Below are 22453 nucleotides of genomic sequence, written 5' to 3'. Positions count from 1 at the left end.
ACTTGTAAATAATAGAGGTACAACATATTGCTGTATATAGTGATGTATTTATAGGAAGTTACCTTGGACAGTAAAGTTTGTTTGATAATTTCCCACTAGAAGAAATCCATCTCCATTTACATATTTAAGTTAAAAAATATTTATAAGTATATTCATTCAATTTACTTTTTTACACTTAATTCAATAGTTAACATTTTTTTTTTCTATTTTGTGTTTTATAATTTTATTTACTTTATTACTTATAAAAACTTAATCGTAAACCACTAGAAAGTTGTCAATAAATTCTGTAATAGCTAATGCCAAAACTATGCCATCATGAAAATAATTTCAAGATTTGGATTAAGACAATAACATATTTTAGAAATATTAACATTCTCAGCAGCATTTTAGATTAAATTAATATTAAATAAAGAATTCATCATTAATAATTAATAAATAATGTATAATAATTATAGATATGTTAAGTATATGTGTGTTTAAAAACTTTATGTCACTTTTAAAATGATAAAGTACTTTTAAATTATTTTATTGAATTACATTTTTAGCCGAATAACTAAATATATATAGTTGTCTAATATTTGATTTGAACTTGTGAATCCATCTTTTTCTTCTTACTGACTTAATGGAAATTCGTTATCTGCAATAGTGTGCCACAGTAACTAAAAAAAAATAATAATAAAAATAAATTGTTAGAGATGAATTCATAGAAATTAACTAAATTATTGCAAACTGATGATCTTATATATTTTACCTTAAAATAAAACACCTATAAATTTACTGAAAATTGAATACCACAACATTTGACAATGTATTGATGGAATAAGATTAGACTGATTGACTACAATAATATAATACACCAAATTTGACGTTGGTAGTAGTGTAGTTGTAGACAATAACAAATATCAATTTAAGTTGAGATAGTCCATATTAATATTGAACATACTGAAACATATAATTAAAAAAATTAAATAAGTTCCTTAGATACTTAAATAATTATATGGTTAAGCAACAAATATCAGTATACACATATATTTTTTATAATTATACAAGTATGATAATTTTTAAGTCAAACGTTAATTTTTAAGTAACGCATTTTAATTAAACATATTAAGTATGATAAACATAAGTAATCCAAAAAAACTTATTATTTAAAAACATTTTATATGTTCATGAATAATGAAAAACGATTAATTATATTTTTCTAATAAAAAAATGTACTTATACAATACACCTATATTAATAAATACATTATCTTACCTATTGTTGATTCAGTAAATGATGATTGAAGATTCAATTTTTTCATAAAAAATTTTATATTTTTTCTTTGAATTCAGATACCAATATATTAAAACACAAAACTACACATTTATAAGTTTCTCAGAACAAAGACATAATACTGTAAGAATAAAAGTTTCAATTAAAATATCATCAAGCATAATTCAAATTACTCTATTTATTTTAAATAACATATTATTATTATAAGTACCTTTAATTTTGATATTTGATGTGCATACATTTTATAAGTAAGGTTATAGGTTTTATAGACTTGTCACTTGAGCAAAACTCCATCTTGGTATTCACATTGATTATGGATATTTAATATCAATGTTATTATTTAAAACACAATAAATGTTGACAAGTTCATAGATCTAGTAAGTTATGATACTATATTATTATAATATACTATGAAATTAAGACGTACAAATCGCATGAATAAACAAAATGTGTCAAATTAACCAAAACATATAATTGCTAAATGCTGGAAAAATATACACAAGGTATTGATAACAAATTAAACATACCTACTATTTTATAAAATAAATGTAAAAGTGTGTAGTGGTGGTATATTTGTCAGTCGATATAGCGGTTATCATTATTATTTACTATCGGTGAATTATTTACCTAAAGTAAATAGTGTTTGGTACGGTTATGATTTTTAAACGCTACTATAGCTATTGTCAAAGTTAATTGTCAATAAATAATAACAGAGAGCAGTCAAGTGTCACCTTAATATGTTAGTGTCTCCAAGATATTTAATTTATTTTTTACACTCCCTTTAATTTTAAAACTGTGTAGCTCGTTAACTACTCAATCGATTTACCTAGTTTTTACGCCTAAAATTAAATTTAAAAAAAATAAACACGATCATCAAAAAAAAATTGGGGGTTACCATTTAAAAATCCAAAGTTGATATGGTTTTAACGCATAAGGGATGGTGTTAAAATTTTGAAAAATACATTAAATTTGTCCCGCCTAATAACTATAATAGTACAAAAAAAAAAATGAAAAAAGTCTAATATCTTCTTTGTTTACTACTGTACCGATTGCACCATTTTTTTTGGCCCAGTCTATTAGATAATATTATAACTACGTATCACTAACTGCTTATATATTAGTTATAAGGGTGATTTGGCAAATAGTGTCATTTTCATTATTGAAATTTTGTAAAAAAAATTGTTATTTTTTTAAGTTGTTTTTAGTTATCCTCTGCTTAATTACTCAAAGGTCAGATTCTAAAACGTTTAGTTTTTCATTCATCCGATAATTCAATAAGCCCAATTTCGAGGATATGAGGTCCAGGGGTGTGTTTATTTACTTGGAAACTTTAACTATCTTATTTCACTTTTTTCATTCTCAAAACATTCATTGTTCCAATTCAGCCATAATATTCCAAATTTCGTTTTTTTTCGAGTCAATTTTATAGTTTTGTTTTTTAGATTAGGTTGGTGGGACTCTATCAAACATCAAACAATTTTTATTTTATTATAACTGTAGACGGCTAAGTAATCGTACAATTTTAATTATTTTTCGAGAAAATTGATGTCTTCCGAAAATACATACAACCTATCACCATAAACACATATACCTAATGTCTATATTGTAATTTATATTGATATTTAATAATATTACCATCTAAAATTCGCATCGAAGAATTTTTTGAGTGGTATTCCCAATTCCAAGCATCTTTTCTTAGGGATAGGTAGCTTTCCCAGTTTTTTAATTGTTATAAGCTGCATGGAAAGCGCTCCATAAATCGGTTGATTTAACAAAGACGGCCACTAGCTCTTTGCAAGGCGTCCACTTTTAATCCAGTGTCCTACAAACAACAAACCAAATTAAAATATTGCATTGTGGAGTGCATATTTACATGTACCATAGATTAAATATACTATATGTATATTTATTATATGCATGTACACACCAAAAGTAAAACGATTATATTATAGATAGTATTATTTAATAACAGACCAACATAAGTGTGTACTTAAATAACTTCTATGAGCCCAGAAACGTTGAGTATCCAATTTATTTCGCATTATAATGTATAACCTTTAATCATTTTCTAAGTTAGTTAGTTATTAATATAATTTATAACATTAAACCATACTTTATAATGATTTTTTTGTCTGTAACCACTGTAACTTATTTTTATGTTATTCTTTAATTGTTTAGTGTTGATAGTGCGGTATAATCTAAAAAGAGACGGAATATTAGTGACAAGAACTAAAATTTAGATTACTTAAAAGCACGTTAAATGTATTCTAATATTATTGATAAACAAACATTCATAAACTTTGGATATGCTTTTTGCATATCACGTCACGAATAAAACTTTTGTCTGTAGAGGGCTTTAAATTAAAAAAATGTATTTTTAACTAGTAACTTTTTCTATGAAATATTTGTTGTAAAAGTTTTTCTAGGGTATTTTTAGAGCGTAACAGTTACAATATATTGTCTTGTAAAAAGATACTTCTAAAAAGTATTTTAACCCATTGGTACATTCTAAATAAAAGATGAATAAAAACGTATTTAAAATAAGACAGAGTTTCCTGAGGTACACTTAGGTAGTTTTTTAAGGTTTAAATGTTAACTTTTAGATATTGTACACAGTTTATTTTAAAAACCGATCAATTTTTATGATATGGTTTTTAGGTAACATTTTTTTCTGGAACCCTATTTACCTACCGCAGAAAACAGTAAAAGGGATTTTCATTCCCTTAAATTAGTAACTCTCCTAGAATAGATTTTAAATAAACCGAAGAGACCATGAAAAATACAATTTAATTAAATAGACTTTTCTTTTGGAACCAAGGCGCAACAAACAATTTTGAGTAAATTAATTTTGGAGTAGTTACTCTCCTCCTTTTTTACTCTGCCTTTTCTAATTTTTTTTTTTATATATTTAGGAGAATATATTCAAAAGTATTGGAATGTATGAACAAATATTTTATTACAAGTATATAAACAAATTATAATTTCCACTTAATCCACATCTTGTTAGGTTGATATATTATAACCTTAATCATAAAGAATATTGAATTCTTTGAAATACTTGTAATTTCTTAATTATTCCAGATTATGAATTGACAGCAAATACTCCATTTGATAACTACAATAGTTGAAATGAGCAGCTATAAGATTGGTTGCTATAAATAAATACTTCCTGGGGGAAGAAAAAAAAAGTTAAAATTTTACAATAACCAATTATTATGTATATACTCACCAAACACGACTATTCTAATTAAAAAAAGATGACTTGTAGCCACTCAGCGCATGTCACAAAAATTGGTCGCTGTAAATTATGTTCGTTAAAAAAATACAAAAATTAATAATTATTTTAATCATCATTATTTATGGCTATACTTACCACGAACGATTATTAAATTAAAAACAGAAGATATGTTGCCAGTCAGTGAAAATTGTAAGAATCGGTTGCCATTATTCAAGTTTCCTAAGGTAAGGTAAAACAATTATTATTTTAAAATTATCAGTAATTTCGTTTATACTAACTATAACCACAACTGTCTTAATCCAATAATGAGAAATGTTGTATTTCAGCAGGACCCCCAGGAATTGACGGCTGTAAATGAGGTTCCTGCAAAAACAAAAAAATAATAACGTATTATTTACAGTTATAAGGTTTTTGTCATTAAACTTGTTAAAATATGATAAATTCGAACTTTTACATTATAATTTGTAAATATCATCTTTGGACGTTTAATAGCTTCGCGTATAAACAAAATATCTATCGCTGTTTTAACTAAACGTTTTAGTAATAACTTAAAATAAAAATCTATTCAAAAAATTAGTACAGTGTAAATCTGCATATTCTAAACCAATCACAGTCCAAAAAAAGCATTGTTTGAACCAAAACTGACTGTCGTCAAATTGTCTTTAAATTTTATTCATTCTTCTGAACCGAATGGTATATAAATATAATGGTGGTTTCACCACACTTCACTAACCTCTTATAACATGATGGATAAGAATTAAAATAACCAAATATTTAAAAGTTCAGACCAAATCTGTTGTAAGCCCTGACAATGATAGCATTGCTACTAAAATACGCGTAAACAATAAAGTTAATTATTTTTTGTAGTTTAGGGTTTTTGAAATACTTAACTTTTTTTTTTAACTATAATAACCATAGTTGCTTAGCTGTTTGTTAAATAATAACATAATATTTATTATTTTCTAAGTCACATTGATGATGTAAATACAAATAAAATGTGTATCGATTTTTTAACTAAGTGCTTAGCTTATATAATATTATCATTTTTAATTAAGTCAAAACCGGGTTTGATAAACATTCCAAGAGTTTTACGGAAACAAAATACATTGTTTTTTAAAATAAAGTCCAAAAGATTTGTTAAACAATATAATACTATGTGCGTTAAACAAAGTGAGAAATAGAACACTAGGACTTCATCTATTATTATAGTATGAGATTAACTTTGACAATTGTAGGGTATACCCTATTATGATCATTAGAGTAAAGTCTTATACACCGCTGAAGAACAAATGTTGATTCTGAAAAGGATTTATTTTTAAATAATAATTTTCAGAAGATATATATCAGAAAGGTCAAATCCTTATGGGTAATAAAATTGTTATTTGAAGTATACAAAAAAATAGGATAGTTTCAAAATATAACAGATAATTTATCTGCCACATTAATTAATTTTAACAATTTTTGTTAACATGAAAATGTGTTAGCCGGTGTCAACCACAAATATCACATTTTAGTTTCGATGCAGAGCTGAGAGACTATTTTGAATTAAATTCCACATTAAATTACATTATTTTATAAGATATTAAACGTTTTTAGGAAAATGTATCAATGCGGAATACTTTGCACACACCATCAACATACATTTTTAAAGGGAAAGGGATACACTTCTTAAATTTATCAAACAGCTACGACTTCTAATCTTTAGAGTTGCTATACGAAAAAATCGGATAAGTGGCTTAGAAGACCGGTAGACACAAAAAAAATAAATAAATAAAAACACATCATTGTAAATACAACTTTTCAGCTCCGCATCAAAGAAAAAAAAATCTTCAAGAGCAGTTAAGTTTAATTATTTATAAATAAAGATAAAATATTTAAATCAAGTATACTTAACTCAATTTCTAAATCAACATTACAGAAAAAAATGTTAAACATAGTTTCTTGTATAAAAATCTACTTAACAAATTGGGGCGATACTTCTAGAACTATACTTTAAGGAGTAATGTTATACTAAATCAAACCACAGTAAATACTAACAAATAAAACAACAGTGTTTTAAATACAAATTAGTAGCGTAATTCGTGTTTTAAACTTTACTAAATTAGTTATTTATTAAAATATTTAATTGCATATTTGAGTTTTGTAACTATTCATATACAAGGTGGTCCACAATGATTAGACAAATGAAATAACTTTTGTTCTGGTGAATATTTTTGAGATTTTCACCCATTCTTTTTTAAAAATTATTTTGAATAAAATGAATTCAATTTGAAAAAAAATTGAAAATGTAATAAAACAATTTTAAAAAGTAAAACAGGTAAGCGCAATGAAACCCGTGGTGCTTATATCGCAAATGAGTATAAATTATTTTTAAAAAAAAATCTTAAAAATATTCACTAGAACAAAAGTTTTTTCATTTGTCAAATAATTGTGGGCCACCCTGTATAAATCATTATGCAATTATTATATTACCAGAACTGCAAAGCCATAAATGGAAGTCAAACCAGTAGGGTGCGTTTCTCCGCAATAAATCAATAACGCTGGGCAACAGGTGGGATGCATTGCTGCTATGCATTACCCTCCGAAAGTTACCCACATCCCTCTCCTCCTACTGCAACTCCAAAACGTCACGCAGCTTAAGGCCCCTGGATACCGACCGTTTTTTTCAGCCAAAACACATAATTTTTTGTCCAACGCACAGGGTGAACCATTGATCCGATAAGCAATCAAAAAACAGATATGAATTTACTAATTCACTTGTCATGAAGTTTACTTGAGATCGGTCAGAGCACTTTTTTCAATTTTTAGTTTTAACCCTTTCCAAATTTGATTTTAAAATTTAAAATTTTATAAAATGTTCAAACGTGTTTTATGCGTAGTAGGAATAAGATATCAAAAAAGTACGCTGACCGATCTCAAGTAAACTTCATGACAAATTCAAATCTGTTTTCAGATTACTTATCGGATTACTGGTTCAGCCTGTGCGATGGACAAAAAATGTACTATTATATTAACTAAAATGGCTTTTACTCATAGACAAAATTATTTAAATTAAAAATAATACCATGAAGCTCATATAAATTAACCGGTAAATTAATCAACATGGTCGAAATTTAATAAAAACATAAAAATATTAAGTAATACGCTCATAAAACGTTGTGAATTTGTATTAAACAAATACGTTTGTAATTTAATAATAAATTAAGTTAGATTTGGTGTGATACATTATATTAATCAACATTAAATATATAATTGTTTTTTTTCCAATGATTATTTCTTATGGCGTAAAACTAGGTTTTGATTTTAGTAAAGCAAAAAATAAATTTGATGCAACAAAAGATTTAAAAAAAAAAAAAATAATAATTAATTTCCTTATTAAAACGTAGAACTTATTATAGTCTTCTACTTTGTATAAAAATAACCTATCTATAGTCTTCCATAAATATTATTGTAACCTTTAATTTTTAACTTCGATGCAAAGCGAGAAGGTATTGGTTTTACTCTGATGTGGGCTTTTTTTTCGCTGTATACACTGTAACTTTTTTAATACTTGACCAATTCCTTCGAATAGCAACTCTATAAATCACAAATTTTATCTAGTTTGTACTTTGGGGAGGGGGGGTAAAAGTTGAAAAAGTTTAATTCTTTACAGACGAAATTTGAAAAAACAAAAAAAAAACGTACGAGTTTTTAAGTTAGAACTTTTACTGGCTATGATTTCGAGAAAAAGAGTCGGATCGAGTTGAGATGTATAAGAAATAATTATTTGGTATGCCCGCATACGTCAGTTGTATCAAATTTAAACTATACCCATTTCCCACCTCCCTAGGGGGGTACAAGTTTTTTTGTTTTTCGGGGTTTTTAGCCGTAATTTTAAAACCTTTGGGTTGAAAATTTGCCAGTAGTTAGAACTCATATGTATTCATTACTAATAAAACGGAAAAAAAAATTCGGCACTACAGTTTTTTTTTAATTGCCTGAAAACTGTGTTTTCGCAGATTGCGTATATTTTAACAAACAGACCTAAAATCTTAAAAAAAAATGTATCAAATAATTAAAACAATTTTATGTTGACCTATGTAGAATGATACTACTAAGTTTTGTACTCAAGTACCACTTTTGACTTTTATTTTACACAAATTCAATTTTTTTTTCAGGTATTATGACATTTGTAAAGTGATAATCGATAAAAGTTTAATACAAAAATATTAGAGTTTTTTTTGCAAAAATCAAAACTAAAATAATATTGTTTATTGATAATCGGTTTTTTATTTTGTAATTTTTAAGTGAACATTTATTTGAAAACGTTTATAGCGATTAGCCTGGTCGCGTTATCAACTGTTCATCGTCTCATGTACACGGTACAGGTGGGAACGAAAAACCCCTTATCGGACCGAGCCGGCCATGGTGTATGAGAGAGAGGTCGGGGGTGATGACATTTGTACGTAGTCGGTATTCGGTAATTCGACAATCAGTTATTGATTTAACATTGATCTGGAGTGTCAATCCGCTGTCGTTCCGAGTATTATTATTTTTATTGACATATAGTAAAATAACAAGACAAACAAGTATATGTGTTATTTGGTCAACTATGTTTTTGCAAAAAAAACAGTAGATGCACTCAATTTAATACTTTCTAACTTTGCTGGTTTATACTGTGCTTGGTTTGGACTGTACTGGCTTGAAAATCTAACTACCGATTTGCATCAAAGGAGTTTTTCGGAAGTGATTTTATCACTTTCAAAATTAAAAATTCCTGTAAACCTGTGACCTCCCCGTCCCCACTATGCCCCGACCCCACTGCACTGGTTTTTTAAATATGTTTTTATTATATTAAAACATTTAATGATAACAAATAGAATTTTCAGATTAAAAGCATTAAAAAAATTGTTGCAAATATAAGTACGTTACGAAAAAAATATTATTTTTTTATTTTTTTTTTTTTATCAATTTATACTCAATTGCGCTACAAGCAACACGTTTTTTATTGCACTTAACTATTTTACTTTTTTAAATAATGTTTTTATTTTTTTTTTTTAGTTCAAGATAGCCATTTTACTAAGATTAGTTTGATGAAAATGTTGACTGGTCGATAACTAGATTTTGATAATTACTTTTTAAGCTACTAAACGTTAAAGGGTACGATGGGAGGTGGAGTGCGGTAGAGTAATGCGCGCAGATAAAAATAGCTCTACGCGCTTACTCTACCCCAGAGGCGGTACATATATTCAATTTTTCCGATAAAGGCGTTGTAGTCAATGTTGGAACTTTAACAAGAGTGGATAAAATTTTCTGCCATCAGTTAGCTATCCGATATCACCCGATGGTTATACCAGACAGAAAAGAATACGACATCAGTCACGACTTCAAGTAAGACTTTTATTTTAAATACCTTAAAATTAAATGGAACAAAAACCGGCAAATTTTCTATTTTTTATTTTTGTTTTTAAAATGTCATTAAAGCATTTAAGTTTTTACTTATTAATAACTTTTCATCAAAAATCAGCATTTTAGCTCGAACAGAGAAAATAGTAAGCTACATGAAACAAAATTTAAATCCGTTTAAAAAATTAAAGTTGTATAACTAGAAAAACTTAATATTTTTTCTTTTTAAAACTAGATGGTATATTTAAAATGGCTACAAAATAGATTTTTGTCATTTGTTGCATATATTTTGCTATTTAATAAACAAAGTTTTCGCTCCTCTTTACCATAGTATATACCGGGTTATTCTTTCCCTATACTAGAGTTTACTCTTAAAATATTTGCAAATTTGTGATGTTTCTTTTTGAGAATTTTTTTATTTATGTTTTAGTACAACAGTAGACAACAGTATAGTAGAATAGAAGACAACATTTATGTTTAATAATTTTAAATTGTACCCATTATGACGCGTCGATTACATCTTATTTGCCAGCGTTAAAACATACCTACACATATTGCGTTCCATCGCTGCTTGTCGATTTAAAACCAAAATACCTATAACGAAAATGAGGGGATAACAAGATTTTGGAAACAATGTCATAGCTTTTTTTTATAAACCTAATATTTAAAGATTTAAATCACCTTTTTTTTACTTTTTCAAAATAATTTTAACTTTTTTCCTATTATTTTTTTTTAATTCGATAACATATTGTCTGCAAAATGTTGTTATCTTTTGATTTTATAATAAGAGTTTTTACACTAATTGTAATATGCACCGGGTAAAATGCATTCTAGATGAAAAAAATCATTTAAATCACGATTGAGTATGATGTAATTGTCCTAAAAAAATAATTAACTACCAAAAAATTTAAATAATTATATATTATAATAAAAATCGTGAATTAGCAACCAAATTATTTTCGATTCTTCCAACTTCAACAACTCGTAAGTAAAATTTCAAATCAATATTTTAAATTCTAATTTTAATTTTCAGAGAACTTAAGTAGTATTGTAACAACCTAAAAAAAAAATTACATCTTCCATTTTTATTTTTTTATTTTTGGCCACCGTTTTTTGATTTTAGACCACTGTGCAGTGTTTCTACGCACTAGCCGTGGTTCAAATCTCGGTATATATTATCGGTATATTATAAATAAAAAAGGAATTTGTTTTTACTATGTTAAATAAATATTCTAGAAGTATATTTGGGAATTTGAGGTAAATTTGAAAAACTGGGTCCAGGAGAGCCAGAGTAGCAGCGGTGTAACACTTGTATAGAGTAGTAACGCAGGGTAAACGTGAGTCCAGTCACAAAAATAGAAAAAATATTTAAAAAACCATTTGAAAAATTACATTATTATACATTTTAAACAAACACAATCATTTTTATAAAATTAAATCTGTTGATTGTGACTGCATAGTTTTTTTTTTTAAATATTTTTGTTTATTCTGATTATGTCGCTATATCTTTATCTTTTATACGTGGTATTATTAAAAAAAATATTATTATACCTTATATCATAAAACTTTTATTTTAAAAAAGGGGTAGAAATGTTTTCCTTTGTTTCTAAGTTTTAGGACTGAAGGTCTGAATATTAGACTGAAGATAGATCTAGAGCATGTACGGTTTTTTTAAAAAAAAATCTGTAGTCAAAGTTTTTTTATATTAAGGAAAACCCAAAAACAGAGAAGATCATAAACTTTGACCGTTGTAAATTTCTAGGTCACTAATGTTTATGAATCAACAGTTAACAAATATTTGAAAATATTTTCATTATATTATTATTACGATATAAGTAACCATGGAAACAAATTATTATAGACAGACGTTGTCTCATCACCGTAATTGGTCCAGAAAAAACTATACAACACTAGCACATAAAAAATATAAAACGATGTGAGATTTACTTACCGTTTACTTTTAACAGGACCGCTGATAACTGATGGTTCAAAGTTTGCTCGTTGTCGACCAAATTATAAAGTAGACATAATTTCGAAATTTACGCGGCTAACAGACTGCCTAACCGGAGTGTGCGTGCGGCTCGGTTAACATTTAATAACAGACTGTCGGGTACTGCCCTGGGAGACTGCAGCTAGTAAGGGAAGGGTCGTGGTGGTGTTAAATTTCAAAAAAGGGTTCACCCGTTCTGATTCTCGTTTTCGTGTCGTCCACATCCCTTTGGTAGTCTACGCGTGGTGTTTACACAAAACATTTGTAGTAACATAAATCATATGTTTAAGTTTTAACTATATTTATTAAACTATAATTTTGTAATAACATATTATATATTCAAATTCATACTATATGTGACATTTTTATATAACTATCATGTTATTATTATTCAATATACAACGCGCGTAGTGTGATATAGAACCTCTTTGAATAATTTCAATAAACTTTAAATACTCTAATAGATAGCGTACATACTCATTACAGGTGTAACATTTTCATAACAATAAGTTCATTAAAGAAGGGGTCGGACACACGACTCGACACGAACTTAACCAACACAAAAACGCACTATTTAAGCAGCCTACAGCGCAGCGAAGCGCAGTTGCTCTCTCACATCTCTCATACAACCTTCATCTCCTTATTGTGTGGACGCCAAAGTCGGGTAGCTGTTATCAGTCCGCCGCGGCCACCAATAACATAATCCTTCCTTATTATCCTTACACATACATACGCCGAGTCCGTAGCGATATATGAAAATACTATACTCATTACAATTCAATTACTTAAAACCGTACGAGTTTCTTATCACACACGTGTCATTATTAAGCAATAAAAACACTGTTGTTGTTTCGTTCATACATATACCTATACCTATACCTCTTAAAAGTGTCGTTAAAGGTCATTAATTCTAGCGGTCGAACAATCCTATTACACCCATGTGACTATTTTTGATCAGCAAGGAATGTAGTCGGCTTATAATAACTCAGTAGACGTTGTTATTTCTGACAAGCGCATTGATTATTATAAAACCATTGGTAGACCGTGTACTGAATTACACTTTAACGAGAAACAGATGGTCGTAAGATAACGTTAAAACACCAGTGTCTGAAATATTTTATGAATGAAAACATTCGCGTTAAAACAACGTTCACTTCGACATATCAAGATCACATACTCAAGGAATATCGACAAGGTCATAGAGCTTCGAGTAACTCCACGACAAGGTATGTACTGTATACTATATTATAACACTGTGTAATAGTAAGTCTAGAGGCAGGAAGTTGAGCCCTTGTAGTAAACAAACACACATGCACACCCCGATTAAGAGACGTTTTCATACTTATTTAAAATATCCACTCACCGCCGCTTCCCCGTGCTTTTCTTCTATTACACATTAAACAAAAAACACTCAAAGGGCTAATATTTAACGCAACCTCAGACGATAGGACTGGATCAAAAGACTGTCAACGTTTTAAAATAATATCAACTCAACATAATTTATAACACATTCTATTACAACTTATTACACATATTTGAATTTTTTTCTACTACCGGGTACAGCTAATAAATTAGTTTCCTATAACTGTTTTAACATTTCGGAGGCTTAGTTTTTAAATTTAATATGGAAGGTGACAATTCACGAACGCCCGTTCATTAATATGCAGTACATAGTATTACCGGTATAACATGTTGTTAAATCGTGATTTAATTAATTTCATGAAGGATATTGATATTTAATCATACATAACATAATTTAATATCGTCAAACGACCCTGGTGATAACGCTTGCATGCGATAAACAGTATCGCCGGAATTACACAAAATGGATCACCACCATCATATAGAACCTTATAGACTTCCCATGAAAAAAATACTTTTGTGTTTCACGCAAGAAGCAAGAAATAAACAAATCAGTGTTTTTTTTTGTAAAAGTCTTTTATTTAGTTGCAGTTTATGTTACATATTATATTAAATTTGTGTTACTGATCTTAATTTGACAGTACTATATACAACTTACCATAACACATATACAGAGTGTATCCATTTGATGTAAGGCAATAATTGTCTCAGAAAATATGAATGTTTTAATAATAATGTTTTTCCTATGTTTGTATGTTAGGTTAGGTTAGTTATCTTCATCCATTATACGTAATGCGTGTATGGATCACATGTTTTTAATTCCATTAATATGTAGACAAACAATGTTAGCGTTTGAATTTTATAATTTTCGTCAATCTGTTAATTTGCTATATGCTTTGCAAATATATTACATTTCCTCTTACAATTATCATATGTTTTCGGTTTGCTAAATTCATATTTATGTTCGCATTGTTTTGTATGTGAGAACCCAATAACTAGACATAATGAAACGTTTTGTAATAATGATAGACAAGTGGACCTTATCTACATATTCAAGCACAGTGACGGTGACAAGTGTTATCGACGGGGGTCAATATTTTTATTTAATGGAAAACTATTGTACTACTGTTGTAGAAACCAAACGAATATTGAAATATTGATCTTAAATTCAAATCTTTGTAATGTCATAGCAAACGAACAGATTGATGAAAATTCAAAATTCAAACCTACATATTTTTGGAACTAAAAACACATGTTCTCATTTGAAAAAAATGAAGTCCATACTTCTTTTATCATAAGCGATAAATGCAAAACTTTTTTTCGTATTGAAAAATATAGTAAAATACTTACCTCAAAGTTTAGGGGAAAAACATTTTCCTAGAAAATGAGTCTTACGTCGTTCTGTATTACATATTGTGGTAGGCGATTTTATTTCGTTTAAACTTTTTCATACTTCAATCAATATAGTGTAATTGCTTATTTCCCCTACTGTGCTAACATTTTACTACGATGACAGTTTATTTCAATTTCAATTGTCAACAATGGAAAAGCTATTACTGAATATCAGTGGAAATGACATATTTTCTTCTTATAAAAGTATTTCATTTTCGTATTACCTACTGTATGACTATTAGCTCTACACGGTGACTTAAAATTGTTGATACAACTTGGTTTTATCCCTATCGACCACAGCTATACTGTCAATGTATATAAATGTACTTTGAGAAGTGATTTCCGCTTGTGCACTCCAGGCGGTTTCTATATTCGGCGTTTGACAGCCATCTACGCGAATACGAATTTTCTTTCAGTGTGAACCCGGAATGGCTATTTCAGGAGAGACCGAACTCGGATGTTAGAATACTAATATACCGTTTTTGTGGGAACTTCCTTTTTTGTACTATTATTAGGGCCTATAAGTTAAGACCGCTACGTGTTTAAAATATGTAATTGTATATATATATATATAGATATATTCATAACAAATAAATAACTACAAGGTTACAAGGTTACTACTCCCTTTTGAAAATTATAAAAACAATTTTAAATGTTCCAAATTTAACTTTAAACTGCTGTAAGTTCTTGGAAAGTTGTCAGGTTAAGTATATTAACTAAAAAGTTACAATTTTACTACTTTTATATAAGCAAACCAACTATGACCGAGCTGTACTCCAAAATATTGATCGATTTTTTTTTTATGCCGAATGTGTTTTACAATTTAATAAAAAAACATTTCAATGAACTTCCAGTAGTACAGCTCAATAAATACCTTAGATAAAAAAATACAAACAGTTAAAGCCAGTTAAGAACGTTTACTCTGCGCTACGGAAGTTGTTTTAAATTTATAATTCACCATTAAATCACGTTTTTTCAACTTTTATTGAATTTTTCAAATGATATTTCTAATAGCATTTAGTATTTAGTAAACTATAGTTAGCTTTTATATGCTTATTTTGGTTTCCTCTACATGAAATTTAAAAAAAATCGTAAGTGCTTTTGGATGAATTTTTTACGATTTCACCTTTTCTTAATTTTTTTAATTAAACTTTTTTATAGTATTTATTAAAGTTATGATACAAAAAAAGATCAATATTACCTAAGGTATTCGTGGTTTCAATAATAACTAAATATATTTCTCTTAAACATTGTTTAAAGTCTAACTCTGCACCTTCTATTAATTATTAGAGCTGTTCATCAGTAGTTCTGTTTGTACAACTCTCTTAAATCGCAATATCCAAATCAAATGCATTAGATTGGTAATTAGTTTTCACTGTTAATATTATATTATATCAAAGCTTACATCTTTCTTTTATGTGCTAAATATTTTATATAGTTGGTTAATTTGTTATGGTTTTTCGTTTTGCATACCACATGGAATCGACAGTGATGTAACACAAATTCATAGTAAATATTCTAATTTTAAACAAAGCTGTTTTGGATTTTTAAAATGAAATTTAATAATAAAAGTTATTGTATTTGTATTTATTTTTAATTAGGTATGAAATATTTATGGTCTATAATACAAAAAAAAAATTGTATAGAAAATAAAAAATTGGTATTTATTTTTATAAAAGTATGAAACACTCGTCACTCGCACTGTTTTATTTTTTATAAATATATTATTTTTTATTTGATCTGACAATTTGTCGTTATTTATCCCCTTTAATACTTTTTTCCCCGTAACAAGCTTGAATCTCATTACCAATTCCGCCCTAATGTTTACATGGTAAATGCATTTTTTTACTGCTCTTTGATTATTAGGCAAAGGCGTATAATTGAACTTATACTAATTCAATATTTGATACACCCTTATACAATTAAGACGCGACTGCAATCGACCGTAATGTGTATGCCTCGTTTGTGATACCCAATAAAAGCGTATAATGCTTTAATTGTATAAACGCCGTAGACCTCTAACACCTGAATAAACTTTTTAAAAAATGTCTACAGACAAACAGTCAACAGAGCAATAATTGAACGACTGACGAATCTGAAAATGCATTAAAAGATGTACAAATAATAGGATTTCGGATTCGGAGTTAAAAGGACGTTTTACAACCTAATTATTAAAAAGTTTGATGTACTCGTAGGTAATTTTTTGTCCAGACTAAATTTATTTGTACAATCAGTTATTTTATCAGACCATCAACAACGTTCGTTAATAACTACATTATTTGTACCAAAATATATCCACGCAGATTGCGTTTTACTGTTTTTTTTTCTAAAAATCAAATGTGATAGTATCTCTTTAATATCATTTGTTTTCGGTTACATATTAGATATTTTCCCACAACGCCGACAATAGAACGATTAAACGCATTCTGCGTAGTTAAGTTTTTACGCTATAAAATTGAATGCATAATATTATCTAATGTAATCTTGTATAAACAACCAATATTAAATCATTTATATGTTGAACATAATTAAGAAAAATTTGCAAATATCAATTGAAAATCGTTATTATTAGCTATAAGTTAATTATCTATGAAGGCTTAAAATATAGTTTATTATAATACAATTAAAGTATATATTTATTTATTATGTATAAAGGTAAATACTATCTTGTGCAAATTCAATGAATAAAATTAAGCGCATGTACATATAGGTTTATACTTATTTTTAACTTTATTTTTAGATACATTAAAAAACGTTTTGACAGTTTATTAGCGGAGATTAGGGGAGGGAGCCTTGGGATTCTAAAATATTTGAAGCTTAAAATTAGTGCTACATTTATTTATTTTTCAACAAATTTCTCACTAAGAAATAAATGTAGGTATTTTGAAAAGCACTATTTTTAAGTTTGTAGTTTTCCAAAAAAGTATCATAGTTCGATTAAGACACTTCCAGCTTTCTGAACACGTTAATTAAATATAACGTAGTTCAATATATTACTATTATTTTATTATTCATAGTATTATTCGTATAGTGTATATTGTACACGTATTCAATAAAATATCATTACACAAACAGTTTTAACTTAATCATATTTGACTAAAAATGTATAGATGAGGAGAATTTCCACAAAAACTAATTACCACCTCTCAGATAAGGGCGTCCGTAGGGGGGGGCAAGTAGGGGCAGTTTAAATTAAAAAATTACATTTTTTTTTACTGAAAGCCTGATATAATAATAATAACAAGTACCAAACAAAATATAATAATAATCATAGATAAAGAATAACGTCGTACAGATATAATATACGTCCGTCTACCTGCGTTAATTCGTTTATAGTATACAGGATGATATTCCAATGGAATGAAACGCATATATATTTTAAATTAACGTTAAACGTTATGTGTTAGTGTTAATAAAAACAGCACATCGCTGTCCGTCTACCTGCGTTAATTCGTTTATAGTATACGGGGTGACCCACAAAGATTTGACAAATGAAATAACTTTTGTTCTAGTGAATATTTTTGAGATTTTTTATTTTTAATAATTTATACTCATTTGCGCTATAAGCACCGTGGTTTTTATTGCACTTACCTGTTTTACTTTTTTTAATAGTTTTTTAAAATTTTTTATTACATATTTTTATTTTTTTTCAAGATAGCCATTTTGTTCAAAATAATTTTGAAAAAAGAATTGGTAAAAAAAATTTGTATTTTTATTCATCCGTTCAAAAGTTATATTCATTTGAAAGTGAGAATGACTGATGACGGGAGGTGGATAATAAAAGATAAGAATTTTGAGTAATATTACAGCAGGTATAATTTAGACTACAGCTGAATTATCAAAACAAATTAACAAATCATTATTAAATCATATTAACAAATTTTGACATTGGCCCTTCTTGCACCAAGCCACAGAGTTGTTAAACATAAAATTAATTTTAATTATTATATTTATTATTATTATTTAGTTATTTATAATGTTTTCCTAATGAATATTATTTTGTTTAACCTACAGAATTGGGGCATACTGTATTGCATTTTTTTATTTCACTACGATTATCCCGGTTAATTTGTCACCTGGATGCAATAGTTCAGAAGAGTGGAAAACGCTATAAAAGTAATTTTCAATTATAACTATTTTTACAAATCAACGCATACAAATATTATTAATCATAAATATTATGTTTTTTATTTAGGTATTATTAAGATCAATGAAATTACAGCAGATGAACTAAACTAGATATCAATTGAAAACTAGAAGTTACAAAATTAAACAACTTGGCAATATCAAATATGGTTTACGAAAACGATGTACGTAATAAGTATTTACAACAAATCTTTACAAAATTATTCGTTAGACATAAAGACACTTTTCTTTGGAAAATATATAACTATTTTTGCTAAACTTAACGGTTATAAATTTCAGAATAATGAACATTTTATTTATAAGAAGCATCATTTTTTTTGTAAAAAAAAAACTTAATTTTTTTTTAAATCGAAACACCTATTTTTTATTTGATTAATACGTAGAAAATAATAATCGTGTTTAGTCGCCAGTTTTACTCTAAGAATCGATGTCTTACTCAATTTTGACAAAACTGGAGATTACACGTTCAGAATGGAAACATCTCATTAATAAGGAACGGGGCTTTTAAAAATCACAGCAAAGTACAAAAAACGAAGAAAACGGTCAACGCAACGGATTTACGTCGGTCACGGAAACGACGTTTCGGAATTTTAATCACTTTAGCCGACTGATTTATTAGAAAAGAAACGATTGTAATGATATTATATTATTCAAATGTACAATTCTTGATTCGTTATGTTCCATAGTCCCAATGCTCAAATGACTCCTATTATGAACATTAATTTTGATATATAAATGTTTTTTTTTAAATTTTAGACGTACTCGTGTGTAGTATGACTTACCAGGTTAGCAGACAGTGAAAATTAATTTTGCAAATCTATGGCCACTCGAATATTGTTATCAGAATTAGGATTATACCGTCGTTTTTCTTATATACCAGCCGGTATGTTTTGACCAGAAACCGGGTGTGTATACAGATTGAATGAAAAAATCAATTGAAACCGAACTCTAGAAAATATAATTATTATAGTTGTAATAACAATAAGATAAGTCAATGTTAGTGTAAATGTAAATTTTCCAGTCTAACTAGTTACATTAGTGTTTGAGATATTCTTCTAGCCCTTTAACATAAACAATTTTTTTTCGACGATTCGTAGTAAATTACAATTACAAGTATAAATTTAAGCTCTACCCACAACTGTTTGTAAAATTTTAAAAATGATACACTATTTTGTACTTCATATTTAAATGAATTCAACTTATAACTATTACATACGCTTTTTTAAATAGTAACAGAGACCTTTTTTCTATTTTTTATTTTATACTTAATAAATATTTAATTAATCGTTATTCATGGTGAAAAATTTAAACCACTCAGCCTTTTTCCCACTCATAAGCGCCACACAAGAAAACAATTAAATTCACACAGGGACTCTTGGGAAATCTCGTTGTTCTGATGGCTTCTAACAATAAATGTTGAACGGTTTATGGTAACAGATAATAAAATACTTGATTAGACTTACCTTGGCAATTAATAGACTAATTCCATTGGTTTCAACTGGTACCATATTTGGGTGACCAAATTGACCATTTAAGGTGACCGTAATATATGGTAGCCAACATAAAGCATAGACAATTAAAAATGTGTAATTTTTCCGTCTTATATTTCGGAAAAATTACACATTTTTCTAGAGTTCCGTTTCAATTGATTTTTTTATTCACTCTGTATACACACCCGGTTTCTGGTCAAAACATACCGGCTGGTATATAAGAAAAACGACGGTATAATCCTAACTCTGATAACAATATTCGAGTGGCCATAGATTTGCAAAATTAATTTTCACTGTCTGCTAACCTGGTAAGTCATACTACACACGAGTACGTCTAAAATTTTTAAAAAAAAACATTTATATATCAAAATTAATGTTCATAATAGGAGTCATTTGAGCATTGGGACTATGGAACATAACGAATCAAGAATTGTACATTTGAATAATATAATATCATTACAATCGTTTCTTTTCTAATAAATCAGTCGGCTAAAGTGATTAAAATTCCGAAACGTCGTTTCCGTGACCGACGTAAATCCGTTGCGTTGACCGTTTTCTTCGTTTTTCGTACTTTGCTGTGATTTTTAAAAGCCCCGTTCCTTATTAATGAGATGTTTCCATTCTGAACGTGTAATCTCCAGTTTTGACAAAATTGAGTAAGACATCGATTCTTAGAGTAAAACTGGCGACAAATCGATTGAGATAATTGGTTTTTGCCTAAACGTACTATTTCGTAGCTTAAAACATTACTTTTTTTTCAAAACGTTATAATATAATAATTAAATGCTTCGCTCTAAAAGAGCAAAAGCAAAAATTATGTGATTATTCCATTCCAATTTATATTAATTAACTCAAAGTATGTTTTTTTATTTACCTATTTGTTTTTATATTTTTTAGTTTTAATTGTAAATATATTTAATATAAAGCTATTAATTACACAAAGCACATTATAATATAAAGCGCAAGTTAGCCATCAGCAAGATATTAAAATGTACAATTTTTTGTATCATATTACAGATTATGAGTTATGATTTTACAATATAATTTTCTCTATCGCGGAAAATCCTGAGTCCAATTATTATAGGTAGCTTTATAATTTAATTTAACTGTAAATATTTAATTTAATTTAATTTTAAACATGTTTAACCCCAAAGCACATGCATCCTTAACTTAAGAATACATTGTATATGGTTATGGTTTTTGGCAACTTTTTTCCATGGCCATTAGGATAAATTAATTGCATTTTTTGTATTATAATATGAAACTAATAAAACTATTTTTTCTCAAAAAAAACTTGTTAAATGCACCATCACATTATTTGTGCCACACTAATAATAAAACGTAGAAATAAGCCAACTTTGAAATGTAATTTTTTTTTTTTAATATATACCATACAACACCTATTTACTAACAAGTAATTACCTAATAATTGTTCGGCTCTTTTTTTATATTCTTTGTGTGTGTCACTCCGCCTATTTTATATCCGAATTAACACGGACCCAGGTAACAAGTGTAAAACCTTTATATACATACTGCTTTTTATTCATTTTAATATTTTAATCGATAACTTAGTTCTTACTCGTCGTTAAATTTGTATAATAAATAACATTGTACGTTGCAATTTGAGAGTTTAGTTACTTGATTTTAAGGTACGACAACCCTTTTGATTTTCAGGTGATTATAAAAATACATAAATAGTCTCTAGGAATTATAGGGTTGATACAGAGTAACTTCCTACCACGTCTGGATTCCTTAATTAAGCCTTAAAAGGCGGACAGTCGTGTGTGATTCATTCACTGCACTGCACCGTAACAGTACACCACTGCACCGTAACAGTACACTACTGATATTTGATATTTTAGCCGAATGATTTCTAGATTTTCTTTATGTTTTAAATCATTGCTTATTAAACCCGTAAAGTAAACAACGCCAAACACTTAATTCTGAACCGTCTAACCTTTAGATACTTCTTTTAAACATAAAAACAAATATACTCCACTTTTATTCAAGCAGCAGCGCCGGACATTCTTTTTTTAGTCGGTAGATCGTTTGTGATCTGAACTTATTGACACTAATCAGTTCTTAACTGCTTTTCTAAAAAATAGTAAAAAGTAAAAAATAATTTTATTACAAGAACAATTTACCAATCAATTGTAGCACATTTAATTTAAAATG

The 22453-nt window shown here is 27.8% G+C and overlaps 2 long non-coding RNA genes across 13 annotated transcripts; one reads left to right on the top strand and one right to left on the bottom strand.

Annotated features, from left to right (window-relative positions):
* Positions 1-255: 255 nt before the first annotated feature.
* LOC126841689 (uncharacterized) lies at positions 256-12085 on the bottom strand. 10 transcript variants are annotated; one of them, XR_007686235.1, is made up of 12 exons: positions 11850-12085; positions 4792-4876; positions 4649-4732; positions 4505-4573; positions 4334-4440; positions 3389-3473; positions 3250-3330; positions 2911-3097; positions 1487-1759; positions 1258-1396; positions 752-942; positions 256-659 (listed from the first exon to the last, which is right to left on the bottom strand). It is a non-coding gene; the product is annotated as an uncharacterized LOC126841689 (long non-coding RNA). The 10 variants fall into 10 exon arrangements; XR_007686229.1 differs by having other exon boundaries at positions 257-659; positions 4299-4444; XR_007686230.1 differs by having other exon boundaries at positions 257-659; positions 3171-3330; positions 4334-4444.
* LOC126841690 (uncharacterized) lies at positions 9764-21895 on the top strand. Of its 3 annotated transcripts, none has more exons than XR_007686237.1 (4): positions 9764-9883; positions 18657-18758; positions 18838-18952; positions 21296-21895. It is a non-coding gene; the product is annotated as an uncharacterized LOC126841690 (long non-coding RNA). The 3 variants fall into 3 exon arrangements; XR_007686238.1 differs by lacking the exon at positions 21296-21895 and adding an exon at positions 19068-21288; XR_007686236.1 differs by lacking the exon at positions 21296-21895 and having other exon boundaries at positions 18838-21288.
* Positions 21896-22453: the final 558 nt, after the last annotated feature.

The sequence above is a fragment of the Adelges cooleyi genome, unplaced genomic scaffold (genome assembly GCF_023614345.1).
Source record: "Adelges cooleyi isolate 19-005CV unplaced genomic scaffold, UGA_ACOO_1.1 ACOO_flye_CR_arks_rails_tigmint_CR_PRNA_404, whole genome shotgun sequence".
Taxonomy (NCBI): Eukaryota; Metazoa; Arthropoda; class Insecta; order Hemiptera; family Adelgidae; genus Adelges; species Adelges cooleyi.
This window is presented reverse-complemented; position numbering and strand designations above follow the sequence as displayed.